The sequence below is a fragment of the Cotesia typhae genome, unplaced genomic scaffold (assembly GCF_013202065.1).
Source record: "Cotesia typhae breed Kobodo isofemale line unplaced genomic scaffold, CoteBio_Ctyphae contig_22, whole genome shotgun sequence".
Taxonomy (NCBI): Eukaryota; Metazoa; Arthropoda; class Insecta; order Hymenoptera; family Braconidae; genus Cotesia; species Cotesia typhae.
The window spans coordinates 1361377-1376646 of NW_027423728.1; positions in this window are offsets into that span (position 1 = coordinate 1361377).

Consider the following 15270-nt stretch of genomic DNA (forward strand, 5'->3'; position numbering starts at 1 on the left):
ATAAGTTTTCTCAGCTCTGGACCGGTTCCAGGAACCGTGATTAATAATCCTGGTGGCGCCCTGATAATTTTTATTGTTGTTAGTTTTGTTTAGTTAAATTAAAAATTGATTAGGGGCCAACCTGAGCAGGTAAAACTGTTACATTGGCGCCCAACTTCTTAAAAACCCAATAGAGAGAAAATAGAAGTTGTTGAGTAATAAAATTTTAATTAATTAATTAGAAACATATTATTCAATCATTGAAAAAAATTTTTTTTATTACTCGAAAAATTTTTTAACTTAGAAAATTGCGTTTAGTGAGCGTCGAAAAATTTTCTTTCTTCTAATTTTCCTTGAAATTCAAATTTTAGCATTAATTTAATTCTTATTTAAAATTTTGAAAAAAAAAAAAAAATCATTATCATTCAGCTAAACCCAGTAGCTTGTGGTAGTTTTTTTTTTTTTTTTTTCTACAAGTCACAGCTATTTTGGGTATCAAAGAAAATCATCATAATAGTCAAACCTGGTAGTCGAATTAAGTCGAAGTATTTTTCTTTCAATAAGGTTTAAAATACTTATCGATTTTGACTACCTCGGGTAAATTTACTTTTCATTTTGAGGAATATACTTGAGAAAATTCGACAATTGCTTTTGAAAAGAATTTTAATCCTATTCAATTTAAAATTAGCAAAAATTCTTTTCTTTCATAGAGAATTATAATAAAACATTAATTGACAAAATTTATAAAATCCTTTTTCTTTTGAACAAATTCTTTTGGTTTTTGAAATTTATTTCAATGTTAAATTTTCTTTTATTGTCTAAATTAAAATTTGACAATTGTATTACAACATCGTAAAGTACTTTTCAAAAGAAATTTTGACTAATAATCCTCAAAAGAATTTTTATCCTATTTAAATTAAATTTAACAATAGTTTCTTTTCATTCATAGAGAAAATAATTAGTTAAATCTTATTTGGAAAATTATAAAATCTTTGTCTCTTGAAGAAATTCCTTTAGGAATTTATCACATTATAATTTTTTTTCTTTATCAAATATTTTATATTACTTATTCTAAAATTAAAATCTTCAATATTAGATACTTGAATTATAAGTTATTGTCGTGTTTCAAAAGTGAGATTCATTAGATCTGAGAAGTATTTTATAAATTTTAACACAATGTTACGTCAAGGTGGACCGAGAACCAGGTCTCAAGGACTCGAAGAGCCAGAAGTTGAGGCTTGACGACTTTCCTTCGGTAGAGGCCGGGGTAGAACATCACCGATTATTACTAATAGACCAGGATCCAACGTTGATCAGAGACCCTTGGGGGAGTCAGCTCAAGTACCCGGGTCAGGCGTCATGCCTGCGCCCATGGGTGAGTCGACTCATTTAAACCCGGGTTATAGACAACATGGATCCGCGGGAGTAATATCTTCGGTCCAAAACAACCAACGTATATCAATAGGCGAGACGCCAGGTACGAGTGGGACTGCGTTGTTCCCTGGAAATCAAAACATGGCCAGAATCAGCGATGTAATTGGAGGGAATACGATTACACCAGCTCCAGCAGGTTCGTCAAACTCTTCATTACATTTCGGAGAGGTTGCTGATACCATGAACGGAATAATTGACGACATGGACCGTGAGCTCTCCTGGATACAACACAGACTCCGAGGTGATCCTACAACCAATCAAGCACCTCGAACACGACTTCTAGGAGTCGAGGAAGCAATAAGAGAACGAGAGACACGGGAACAGGCATTAAGAGACCAGTTGAGACACGAACAAATTCAACGAGAACGTCTCGAACGCCTGCATCAACAACAAGAGCAGGAAATTCGTCAACTTCGTGAACGTGAACGACTGGCTCGTGAGATCTACTCAGGGACAGCACATCTTGGAGGAAATTCGAGCTCTCCTTTATACCAACACCTAAATAATCAAGAAACTCGACCAATTGGCTTGACTTCTCGCCCATTGATCAATACAATAAATCACCAGGACTATCAAACAAATCTTTAACAACAAGATCGTTACCGGGGTTTCACACCAAATTTCCTTCCAACGGTTATAAGAAATGTGTCCAGGTCCAATGTTGGTGTTCACCCCGTTGAAGTCACCTCCAGGCAATCTATGTGCGTAATTATCGGGGCAATTCCCAGGATAATTAGCCTGTGGTATGTAAGTGTTACCTGGTGTGAAACCCCGGTAACAATCTTGTTGTCCGACATTAGTTGTTTGATAATCCTGTCGGTTTACTGTGTTGATCAATGAGCGAGAAGTCAAGCCGATTGGTCGAGTCTCTTGATTATTTATCTGTTGGTATAAAGGAGAACTCGAATTTACTCCCAGATGCGCTGTTCCTGTGTAAATCTCACGAGCCAGTCGTTCACGTTCACGAAGTTGACGAATTTCCTGCTCTTGTTGTTGATGCAGGCGTTCGAGACGTTCCCGTTGAAGTTGTTCTTGTCTTAACTGGTCTCTTAATGCCTGTTCCCGTGCCTCACGCTCTCTTATGGCTTCTTCGACTCCTTGAAGTCGTGTTCGAGGTGCTTGAATGGTTGCAGGATCACCTCGGAGTCTATGTTGTAACCAGGAGAACTCACGGTCCATGTCGTCTATTATTCCGTTCATGGTATCAGCAACCTCTCCGAAATGTAATGAAGAGTTTGACGAACCTGCTGGAGCTGGTGTAATCGTATTCCCTCCAATTACATCGCTGATTCTGGCCATGTTTTGATTTCCAGGGAACAACGCAGTCCCACTCGTACCTGGCGTCTCGCCTATTGATATACGTTGGTTGTTTTGGACCGAAGATATTACTCCCGCGGATCCATGTTGTCTATAACCCGGGTTTAAATGAGTCGACTCACCCATGGGCGCAGGCATGACGCCTGACCCGGGTACTTGAGCTGACTCCCCCAAGGGTCTCTGATCAACGTTGGATCCTGGTCTATTAGTAATAATCGGTGATGTTCTACCCCGGCCTCTACCGAAGGAAAGTCGTCAAGCCTCAACTTCTGGCTCTTCGAGTCCTTGAGACCTGGTTCTCGGTCCACCTTGACGTAACATTGTGTTTATTATTTAAAAAAAAAAAAAAAAAATTACTTCTCGAATCTGAAAAATCTTACCGTTGAAACACGACAATAACTTATAATTCAAATATCTAATATTGAAGATTTTAATTTTAGAATAAATAATATAAAATATTTGATGAAGAAAAAAAATTATAATGCGATAAATTCCTAAAGGAATTTGTTCAAGAGACAAAGATTTTATAATTTTTCCAAATAAGATATAACTAATTATTCCCTCTATGAAGGAAAAGAAACTATTGTTAAATTTTATTTAAATAGGATAAAAATTCTTTTGAGGATTATATGTCAAAATTTCTTTTGAAAAGTACTTTACGATGTTGTAATACAATTGTCAAATTTTAATTTAGAGACAATAAAAGAAAAATTTTACATTGAAATAAATTTCAAAAACCAAAAGAATTTGTTCAAAAGAAAAAAGTATTTTATAAATTTTGTCAATTAATGTGTTACGTCCTCGTAACCGCGCGGTTTGAGAAGAACCGGCCCTAAATAATATAAAGGGGTCTGGAGAATTAGGATGAGACGACCTCCAGTGTCGTCAGTAGGTGGACTCGAGTTTCCTCCGAAATAAACTGATTTAATTTGAAATTAATAGTCGCCGATTTATTTAATTAGTAATGCGATACAATTTAATTATCAGGAGGGAAACCGTCGTACAGTGTAATGTTTATCGGTTTCTAGAGCAGTACTTAGTAGCTTAATGATATTATGAAAAAGGCCCCGAGTTCCCGATGCAACTCGCTTTTATAGACTCCCCAAGGGACGCGCCCTTGTAGGAGTAGGGTTGCTTATCAGGTTCTCGAAAATATAGAATGTTCTAGACTTTGGAGTTCATGCTTCCTGCGTCATCAGGGTGAGCTGGCTCATCGGCTGATGCCACTCCAGAGTCTAGTCCACGTAATTGTTTGTTGTTGACTTAGGACATTCTTTTCGTGAAACTTTCTGATGTTGCCGCGTACTGTACTCTAGTTTCCCTTTACATTTTATTATACATTTGTGTTATCATTAAACGTTCCTTGTTGGAATGTTAATGGTAACTTAAAAACAACTTAAGCTTAAGCTTATTTGTTCTACTGCTTGTTGAATCATTCTAGTTTTTCCATTAACATTCTTCGAAAGAAAATGTTAATGTGAACTTAAAAATAATCTGTTTATTCAGGTGTTGGCTGAGTTTTACTTATCATTTTCTTAGTATTTAATGTTTAACGTTTGGAATTCTTTACTTATTATTTAACATTATATTTATGAAAAAATGAATATTTATGAAATTATTGTACAATTGTTAGAGTTTAAATTAGCGCGCGTATTCGCTATCAGAGACATCTGCGAATGCAGGTGGGGACGTAACACGTCCCTCCCTCCAGACAAACGTCCCGTTTGTTGTTTAGGTGGCATTGATCTCAATTTATGCTTATGAGAAAAAAAATATGTTTTTCGCGCGTTAAATTATATTAAAAAAAAATTTTAGGAGATTTCTCCCTCTCAGTAGGCTCGCGTCCCTTGTGAGTTAAGAAATACTCCGACGGTTCTGCGATAACTGCTTTACCTGCCATAGGGCTATTATCTTTATTTTTAAGTTCTTCTGAAACCTTAATGACAATGATCCTCTTTTATTTGTTTTTACTTATATATTACGTTTAAGTTTATGTTTATCTTTTTCTTTTAAAGTTCTTTAAAACCTTAATGACAATAATCTTCTTATTTTTGGAAGAAAATACATGTACGTTTGCGTTATCTCTATTATCTTTTAAGTTTGTATTTTACTCAACTGTCATTTGAAAAGAAAAAAAAATTTAGTTTACAATTTATTATGTATTATATTATTATTTATAATTCATTAATTTATTATTATTATTATTATCATCTTTCTTGGCTAAAAAAAATTTATGTACTTTTTGAACAATAAAATCTATGGTTATTTATTTAATTATTGTTGTTTGAATCGGTAATTCCTTGCTATCGCTGTGAAGCTTAAATGTTCATTTATTTATCTTTTTTTTTTTTTTTGTATTTCTATATATTCGATGTTGTGGTTCATTCTTATATCTAAACATTATTAAAAATTTAATATTTTTATTTTATATTTCCTGTAAGAAAAGTATGTCATTATTTTTCCAAAAAAAATTTGTTTCTCGTCATATTTTTTTTTTTTTGTTTTAGATGTCCTTCTTTTTATTTTATAGTTATTTTTGTTTAATCTATATAATTTTGTAAAAAAAATTTATTTAATATATATGTGTAATTATATACTTTTATTTTTCTTGAAAATTTATTTTCTCAGAAAAATGATTCATTTGGGGAAAGTGGGGGCAAGGATTCAAATGTTTGGACGTAGAAGAGAGGGTGATTTCTGCGCGTGGTTTCACTCTTTGTTTCGGTTCTTTATTAATGTGCAATTTTTGCTCTGTCACAATGGACTATTTTTCTTTTTCCCTGTTTTATTTCTATTTCAATGTCATTTTTATCTGGAAATATTTCGGTAATTTTATAAGGACCTAAATAATTGTCGTCAAATTTTCCCGTCTTTTGGTTCTTAACTAAATATATGTTCTGACCTATTTTAAATTTTACTGGATGTATATTTTTATCATATCGAATTTTTGATTTCTGTTTAGCTTTTTCTAGGTTTTCTCTGGCTATCTTTTGAGTTTCTAAAAGTCTGGTCGCGTGAGTTTTGATATAGTCTGCGTAGGTCGGTATTTCGTCAAGGTAAGAAAATTCTGAGGGTAATCGGGCTTCTTTACCGAAAACTAGTTGGTAAGGTGTAAATTTTGTACCTTCGTGTACGCTAGTGTTATATGCTAATGTAGCTTGGGGTAACCACTTATCCCAATCGTTTCTGCTAGTATAATGTTTTATGTAGTCAGTCAAGACTTGGTGACTACGCTCAAGAGCGCCGTTTGACTGTGGTCTAAACGCTGTGGTTTTTATTTGTCTAATTTTAAACGTTTTTGCTAAGCAAGTCATTATTTTTCCTATAAACGCTTGACCTTGATCTGTTAATATGACTTTTGGACAACCGAATTTACATATAAAATGTTCAACTAAAGCTTCTGTGATATCTTTCGCGGTCATTGTTATCAATGGTATCGCAAAATAAAATTTTGATAGATCGTCTTGCATGGTTAAGATGTAAGAGTAACCATTAGCTGAAATTTTGTTGGGGACTACTATATCTAGAGCTAATTTATCCCAAACTTGAGCTGATGTGTCGGTAATGACCATCGGTTGTTTAGTTTTTATTCTAACTAGTTTCTTTTTCTGGCAACTAATACATTTTCGAACAAAATCTTCTACCTGTACTTTTATATTGTCCCAAAAATATCTTTGTCTTATTTTCTTGTATGTTTTTGTCACACCTTTGTGTCCTGACATAGGAGGTTCATGGTTTTCTAACATTATTCTATGTCTTTCTTCTATGGGGGGTATTATGATTAATTCTCTGCAAATAGTAAATTTTATTTCTGTTCCTGCGAAAATTTTTGTAATGATACTTTTAATTTTTGACCAAACTACTTCGCTTAAGTTACTGAGTCCTTGTGATACACTAATTGTTTTGATATTATTATCTATAAGAAATGACTTCAAGTTTTTGAACGCTTTTAAATAATTTGATTCTAATGGTTTTTCTTTATCATGATTTTGTGTTACTAAAGCTATAACTTTTCTTCTTGAAGAACCCATTTTTATTATGTCTCCGATATCGTGTTTAATATTTGGATTTAATTTATTTAAATGACCTACTCTAATTAATTTTCTCCCTATTTCACTAAATACGGTGCTATTTGCGTTAATGAAGCATAGATAACTGTTTTTCTGCATTAGTAGATTGTCTTTTGTTTCGAAGATATTTTCGTTACTAATGTCGTTTGATATTGTTGAGTTTTCGGATGCTGTAGAGCTATCTGAGTCGTTTCTTTTGTCGTTATTTAAATTATTATCGTTTCTTGGGATTCTGTTTGTGTTGTTTGTCTGTGATTTCTTTTTGTTTTGAGATTTTGTCTGTTCGTTATTGTTTATTTGTTCTTCGTTGTCAGTGGAATCGTTATTTATTGATAAACTATTTATTTTACTTGTTGATTTGTTTTTCTTTTTGTTTTTAATCCTATTTCTTGTTCTATTACTGTTTTCTAATGAATTTTCGCTATTTGAGTCTGTAATTCCTGTTGGATTTATGTTGGAAAGGTTTAGGGAAGGTTGTCTGAATTCGTCTGACTCTAATATAGTTGAGTTATATGTTCTTTGGCTAATATTTTGTTGAGTGTTATCTATTATTATTTTATTAACGTCTGAGTCTGTGATTGGCGTATTTGGAATGGGTTGACAGGGATTTTCTGTTTCTGATTGTGTAACTGTATGTCGGCTTTGTGTGTTTTGTATGAGTATTGGTGTCTGTGTTTTGTCTTCTTGTTGACTTTTACTTGTTGTTTTTAATATTTTGTTACTTGAGTCTAAATCGTTAAGGATGATGGGGTCTGGTTGTATGTGCGTGTGTGAGTTTTTCTGTTTTCTTGATTGTGTTGATTTTCTTATGTTTTTGTTTTGTTTGCTTTGTTTAAGTACTTTTATTATTTTATTAACGCGATCCATGTGTTCGGGTATTGATGACAATCTCTTATTAATTTTTGTTTCTTTTGTTTTATCGTAATTATTTGAATCCTTTAGAGATTCTAAAGTAATCATTATGTCTGGTAGTTTTATGTTTTGGTTTTTCTTTGTAATTTTATTGTGTTTTATTTGATTTTTGTTAATTAGTTTTCTGATTTGGTGAAGTATGTGTTTGTGTGTGTGTACGTGTGAGTCCGTGTTCGTTTCACAAGAGCATGTTTTTGGTTTTCTTGTTCTTTGTGACCTGCGTAAGGGTAGAGGGTTTTCTTCTACCTGTGTCTGTATATTATTTTTGTTTACGTCTTTGTATGTGTGCTGTGTGTGTAATGTTTGAGAGTTTTCGTTTGGTGTAGTTGTTGTATGAGGTTGTGCTGAATTTGAAATATCGTTTTGATTGTTATTGTTTTCGATTACTGCTTCTACGGTAATGTATTGGGGTCTGTCTCCACTGTCTTCTGAGGACCATGGTACTGCTCCTCCCTTATCATTTTCGCGATTTGTTGTCATGATGGGAATTGTTTCTATGGGGAATCTGTGCTAATATTATCTGAATTATTTGAATATATTTTGGAATTAATAATTTCTGATTCATCCGTATTTGATTCGTCGTCCGAACTGTCAATTATTTTGAAAATTTTTTTATTTATGCTTTTATTTATTTTTTTATGAGTACGCGAGATGGGTGATGGTGTAAAGTCTGCGTATTGTCGTGTTCTTTTGTATTGTAAGGGTAAAAATCTGTTTTTAGATCTTGTATTTTTAAATTTTATTTGAGGAGTCTGTGTTCCTGTATTATTTTGGGTCGGGTTTTGTGGGTCTGGGATTTCTTCATTAATTTTATTAGGAGAGGTTTGGGGTAGTGGATTTTGATCCGATGGGATAGTCTCTGTTGGTTCTTTGAGGTAGGATAAACCGAAGTCTGTTGTGTTAGAATCATATGATAAGTTATTTGTATTATTTTTGATTAGTTTCTTTCTTAATTTTTCTCCTCTAGGATCACTGTTTGATGATGAATATGATTTATCGGAATAATCGGATAATTTGCTCGCGTTAACTAACATGCTAAATTTATCGCTCCTATTATCTTCAAATTTATTACTATTTATGATTTCTGACTGTGTTTTATTACTTGAGTTTGTTATTTCTAATTCTTCTTGAGATATTTCTAAATTTCTTATACTATTTTTGCTCTTGTTTAAGTTTTGTTCTATAATTTTTCCGCTATTATCTAAGCTGGATTTATTTTGATCCGCGATATTTTCATCGGTTTCTTGAATTATACTTATTTTATTTTTATCGGTTATTTTTAATTTGTTATTTTTATTTTTATATTTGTTTTTATTATTATTTTTATTTTTCTTATAAGGGATATATTGCCTATCTTCTTTGTTGCTTCTTCCTTCCTTTTCTCGCCTTGTTGCTGACCGTAGTTTCATAGGGTAGTTAGTCCTATTCTTATCTTCGATCTTCCAAGGGTCATTCACTTGGTCTAGCTGCTCGTCTGTGGAACTGCTAATTATTTTGTATATTCGTTGTCCCCTTGTAGGTTTTGACATTACCTGAGTATATCCTTCAGGTAATTGAGATGATTTATTCATTGATTGTTTTTCTACTGAATTATCTAATTTTACCGCATGAATAATTTCGTCGCGTAATATTTTTATGTTTTTGTTACTACCCTTGTGCACTGGGGTGGTAATATTTTTATTTATTTTTTTATTTGTATATTCAGGTTCGTTTTCTTCCGAATATATCAATTTTTCTGTTTTTCGAATTATTATTTTTATTTTTGTTTATTTGTAAGTTCTCGGGTTCGTTTTCTTCCGAACTTATTATTTTTGATTTTTTTGTTAGTACTGGTTCGGGGCCAGATGGGTCAGACGTTCTGAGTCTTGCGATTCCTGGTTTCCCTGTGGGACGCCATTTAAATTTTATTGGGTATGCTTCCCGTTTATTTTCTACTGGATTTCTAGATAAAGCATCGGCGTTTGTGTTTATTCTTCCTGCCTTGTATTGTACTATATAGTCGAATTCTTTTAGACGTTCTCTCCATCTCATTACGCGTGAGGTCGGGTCGTTCATTGAATTTACCCATACTAATGGTCTATGATCCGTAATGAGTGTGAATTCTCTACCGTAAAGATAAGGTCTAAAGGTTTTCATCCCGAATAATGCTGCAACCATTTCTTTTTCTGTAGTTGAGTAATTTTTCTCATGTTTATTTAGGACGCGAGAGGCTGCTGCTATTATTTTATCTTCACCTATTTTACCCTGGGAAAGAATTGCTCCTACTGCGTAGTTTGATGCGTCGGTCGTTAAAATAAAAGGTTTTGAAAAATCCGGATACTGTAATATTGGAGCCGTGCATAGTTTATCACGTAAATTTTCAAAGATTTCTTGATGTTCTTGTGTCCAGACAAATTTCGCGTTTTTACTTGTTAGGTCTGATAATGGTTTCGCTATTTTTGCAAAATCTTTTATGAAACGTCGATAGTAACCCGCAAGTCCGAGAAATTCTCTTACTTGAGTGGTATTTGTAGGAGTTTTATAATCTTTGATTGCTCTTATCTTTTCTGGGTCTGGTTTCACTCCATCGGCAGAAATAAGATGTCCTAGATATAACACTTCTTTTCCTAAAAATTCGCATTTATCGGGCTGGAAACTTAGATTCGCTTTACGTAAACGTTCGGCTAACTTTTCGAATTTACTTCTATGTTCTTCGAGCGAACGCGCATAGATTACTATATCGTCCAGGTAGACGAATAGATCTACACCTTGTAAACCTCTAAGTACTAAATCCATTAGTCTTTGAAAGGTAGCAGGTGCATTTTTGAGTCCGAAAGGCATCCTATTGAATTGATAGTGTCCTCGCGGGGTCGTAAATGCCGTTTTATGCTTGTCCCTATTGTTAACTTTTATTTGATAAAAACCCGATTTCAGGTCAAAAGTAGAAAAGTACATAGCTCCTCCTAGTTGGTCGAGTATATCGTTTATGAGCGGTAATGGGTATGCATCCCCAATCGTCTTATCATTTACTTTTCGATAATCTATAACTAGACGGTATTTTACGTTTCCTTTTGAATCCTTTTTCTTTGGAACTATGAAAAGAGGTGAATTATACGGTGAAGTTGATGGGTCTATAATATCCATTGAAAGAAGTTCTGTTATTTGTCTTTCGATTTCATCTCTATGCGCGGGTGGGTGTCTATATTGTCTAGTATTTACTGGGATGTCATCTTTCGTGGGTATTATGTGATCAGCCACTGTGGTTGCCTGCAAATTTTCTCCCGGAATGTTGAAGAGGTCTGCGTATTTTTCAACAATTGAAACTATTTCTTCGCGCTCTTCTTCATTCAGATGTTCTAAACGCAAGAGACTAATAACTTTATCAACGCGATTTTCCCTGGCCATAGTGCTATCGCTTTGTTGAACCGTTTCATCTTGCGATAAGTAAGTGCTATCTTCTTCGCTTGTTCCAAATGGGTACAAGGAGATTGTTGGCACCTTTACTTTGACATCTTCACTAAGAGTATTTATTGCATACAAATAAGCTATCCCATTTCTATTACTCACTAATGCTTCTCCGGCAAATATACCGTTTCGCATATCTAGACGAGGCACGTATCCCTCTTTGAGATTACTATCTATCCGAACGAACATTGCTGTTTTAGTACGAGCTTTTAAAACAAAATATTCTCCTTCTGTCAATGAAATTTATAAATTATTTAACTTCGTAAACGTAACCGTATTTTCTACTAGGTTTATTATTCCGCCGTATTCGCGTAAGAATTCCATTCCTAATATACCTGAATAATCTAGGGGGAAGTCGTCGGGTATTACGTGAAAGTCTGTTTCTGTATTAAAAATTTGTATTTTTATTTTACCTAGAGTAATTGCTTCTGATACTCCGTTTAAATTATAGCAATATGATTCTTCAATTAGATCTTTATGTTTGACTTCCCCGTATTTTATTAGGTTTAAATTACATCCCGTGTCTAATAGAATTTTCCCGTAACTAGAAATTATATTTTTAGATTTTATCATTATTGAGGTAGGCTTATAATCTGGTGACATTGCACCTACGAAGTATGTTTTTGTGGGTATTCTGGTATTTAATTTTGGGTTTGGCTCTGTTGCGTTGAGGTGTTTCCCCTTGAAGAGCCTGGAAGGGGAAACATTTGTCCGTTTCCCTGAACTGTTTGTGCGACATTTAAACCTGCTTGTCTACCATAATCGTAAATTTTCTTTCTACAAATTTTTTCTACGTGTCCAATCTTTCTGCAGTACGCACATTGTATTTGGGGTCCGTTATTATTGATATTCGTATTACCACTGATCGGATTATTATTATTCCTAGTGTAAATATTGTTTGTACTATTGGTGTAATTGTTATTATAACGATTGTAGTTTTTATTGTTATTATTATTATTATTGTAATTATTACTTGTCATATTACGATTATTTCTGTTATTGCTATCATAGTTTCCGTAATTTCTAAACTTTAAAAATCTGCAATCCTCTGTATTATGATTGTTTCTTTTGCAATTTGAACAATATTTGTTTGTATTAATAATGTTATCTTTAAGTTTAATTTTGTCGTCGTTTTTGTGTGTTACGTCTGTATTAGGAGTACTTTGAATAGCATGACAATTTGTGTCATTAAAGGTTTGAAACATAGAGTTAATATTGCTCATCGATTGTAATTTTCTTTCTGCTTCACGAGCAGCGGTAGCGGCTGACTGAAGGTCGTTATATTCTACCTGTCCTAAATATAATGCTATTTGCGGGAATAGTCCTGATAAAAATGTTTGAATTGCTGTCTCTGTCGCTATTATCGTTTTCTCATTCGAGTTTTTACATTTTGAATTTTCAATTTCTAGGATTGTTTTTCTTAAATGTTCATCTATTCTACTATGAAAATCTATAACTCTCTCGTCTTTTCTTTGTTTAAATTGTGTTAGTTCGTTTAGTAAAACTGAGATAGGTTTACTCTGTCCGTAATTTAGTGTTAATGTTGAAATTAAGTCGTTTATTGTTTTTATATTAGCGTTTAATAGTCTGACTATTGGTCCGTTTTTACATTTTGATATTAATAATCGTACTAGTACTTTTTCTTCTACGTCTGTTATAAAGTTCTTCGCTTCTTTACATATTTCTGTAAATGATTGTACTGGGATCGTGTGTCCGTCAAATTCAGGAATAGTTTTTATGAAAAGATCGAATTTATTATAATTTATACCGTTATTATTGTTACTAATATGTGTTGATGTACTTTGTCGTGAATTTAATTCAGCTTTAAATTGATTAAGTCTGTCTAATATTACATTGTCGCAACGTTTTTCGAAGTCGCTTTTCATTCTCTTTCTTTCATCTAACAGTTCTTCTATAGCTTTTTCTAAAGCTGCTATTTTTCCTTTACTTTCTAATATAGTGGTTTCCATTTCGTTATCGTTATCTAAAGTCATTTTGATTTATTTAAAACAAGTCAAAAAGGGAAAAGAAAAGAAAAAAAAAATTTTTTTTTTTTTTTTTTTTTTTGAAAAGAGAAAAAAAATTTATACTGCGTGGGCAGACAAGGGAAAAAAATTGCAATTTTTGACGAGAAACAAACAAATTCGGATTAATAATTGACTTACTACTTCGTTGTATATTCTTATGTCGTTAATTATATTTAAATGCTTGGGTTGTCCTTTTTCGGATTCGTGAGCTGCCTCTCAAGTGATGTTGGATTTGGGCTGCTTGGCTCTTATCGTTGTTGTCCTAGGTCGTCACTGCTTGGCTGTAGTTGCTTCTGCTTGAAGTTTTTAAGTAGATTCTTGGTGATGATTCACTTGTTTTACAATTTGATGGTTTTTATTTTTCTTTTTGCTTATTGTTTGTTGAATAATCTTTTATTTTATTCGTTGTTATTATTAATTTAATTTTATTTTTAATTTGTTTTGATATACTTTATTTATAATTAAGCAAAAGAAAATTATAGATTATATAAATTTTTCAAAAACTTCTCACTGATTTTTTATTTTTAACTTTTCACTAACTGTATCACTCTATATATTTATTCTCGTTGATTTTTTTCTTGTATAAGATTTGTATATTTTTTTTTTTTTGATTGTTCCCAGAAAAGAAATTTTGATTTTTGAGTTGATGGTGAATTAATACTTTCGGAGATGAAGATCGATGTTAAATTTTATACACACAAAAAAAAATTTTGCGCCAGTCCTCTTCGGAGTGTGTTCGAATCCGTCGCTGCCACCAATTTATTATATTAATTTAGTTGTTACGTCCTCGTAACCGCGCGGTTTGAGAATAACCGGCCCTAAATAATATAAAGGGGTCTGGAGAATTAGGATGAGACGACCTCCAGTGTCGTCAGTAGGTGGACTCGAGTTTCCTCCGAAATAAACTGATTTAATTTGAAATTAATAGTCGCCGATTTATTTAATTAGTAATGCGATACAATTTAATTATCAGGAGGGAAACCGTCGTACAGTGTAATGTTTATCGGTTTCTAGAGCAGTACTTAGTAGCTTAATGATATTATGAAAAAGGCCCCGAGTTCCCGATGCAACTCGCTTTTATAGACTCCCCAAGGGACGCGCCCTTGTAGGAGTAGGGTTGCTTATCAGGTTCTCGAAAATATAGAATGTTCTAGACTTTGGAGTTCATGCTTCCTGCGTCATCAGGGTGAGCTGGCTCATCGGCTGATGCCACTCCAGAGTCTAGTCCACGTAATTGTTTGTTGTTGACTTAGGACATTCTTTTCGTGAAACTTTCTGATGTTGCCGCGTACTGTACTCTAGTTTCCCTTTACATTTTATTATACATTTGTGTTATCATTAAACGTTCCTTGTTGGAATGTTAATGGTAACTTAAAAACAACTTAAGCTTAAGCTTATTTGTTCTACTGCTTGTTGAATCATTCTAGTTTTTCCATTAACATTCTTCGAAAGAAAATGTTAATGTGAACTTAAAAATAATCTGTTTATTCAGGTGTTGGCTGAGTTTTACTTATCATTTTCTTAGTATTTAATGTTTAACGTTTGGAATTCTTTACTTATTATTTAACATTATATTTATGAAAAAATGAATATTTATGAAATTATTGTACAATTGTTAGAGTTTAAATTAGCGCGCGTATTCGCTATCAGAGACATCTGCGAATGCAGGTGGGGACGTAACAAATGTTTTATTATAATTCTCTATGAAAGAAAAGAATTTTTGCTAATTTTAAATTGAATAGGATTAAAATTCTTTTCAAAAGCAATTGTCGAATTTTCTCAAGTAAATTCCTCAAAAATGAAAAGTAAATTTACCCGAGGTAGTCAAAATCGATAAGTATTTTAATCCTGATTGAAAGAAAAATATTTCGACTTAATTCGACTACCGGGTTTGACTACTATGATGATTTTCTTTGATACCCAAAATAGCTGTGACTTGTAGAAAAAAAACTACCACAAGCTACTGGGTTTAGCTGAATGATAATAATTTTTTTTTTTTTCAAAATTTTAAATAAGAATTAAATTAATGCTAAAATTTGAATTTCAAGGAAAATTAGAAGAAAGAAAATTTTTCGACGCTCACTAAA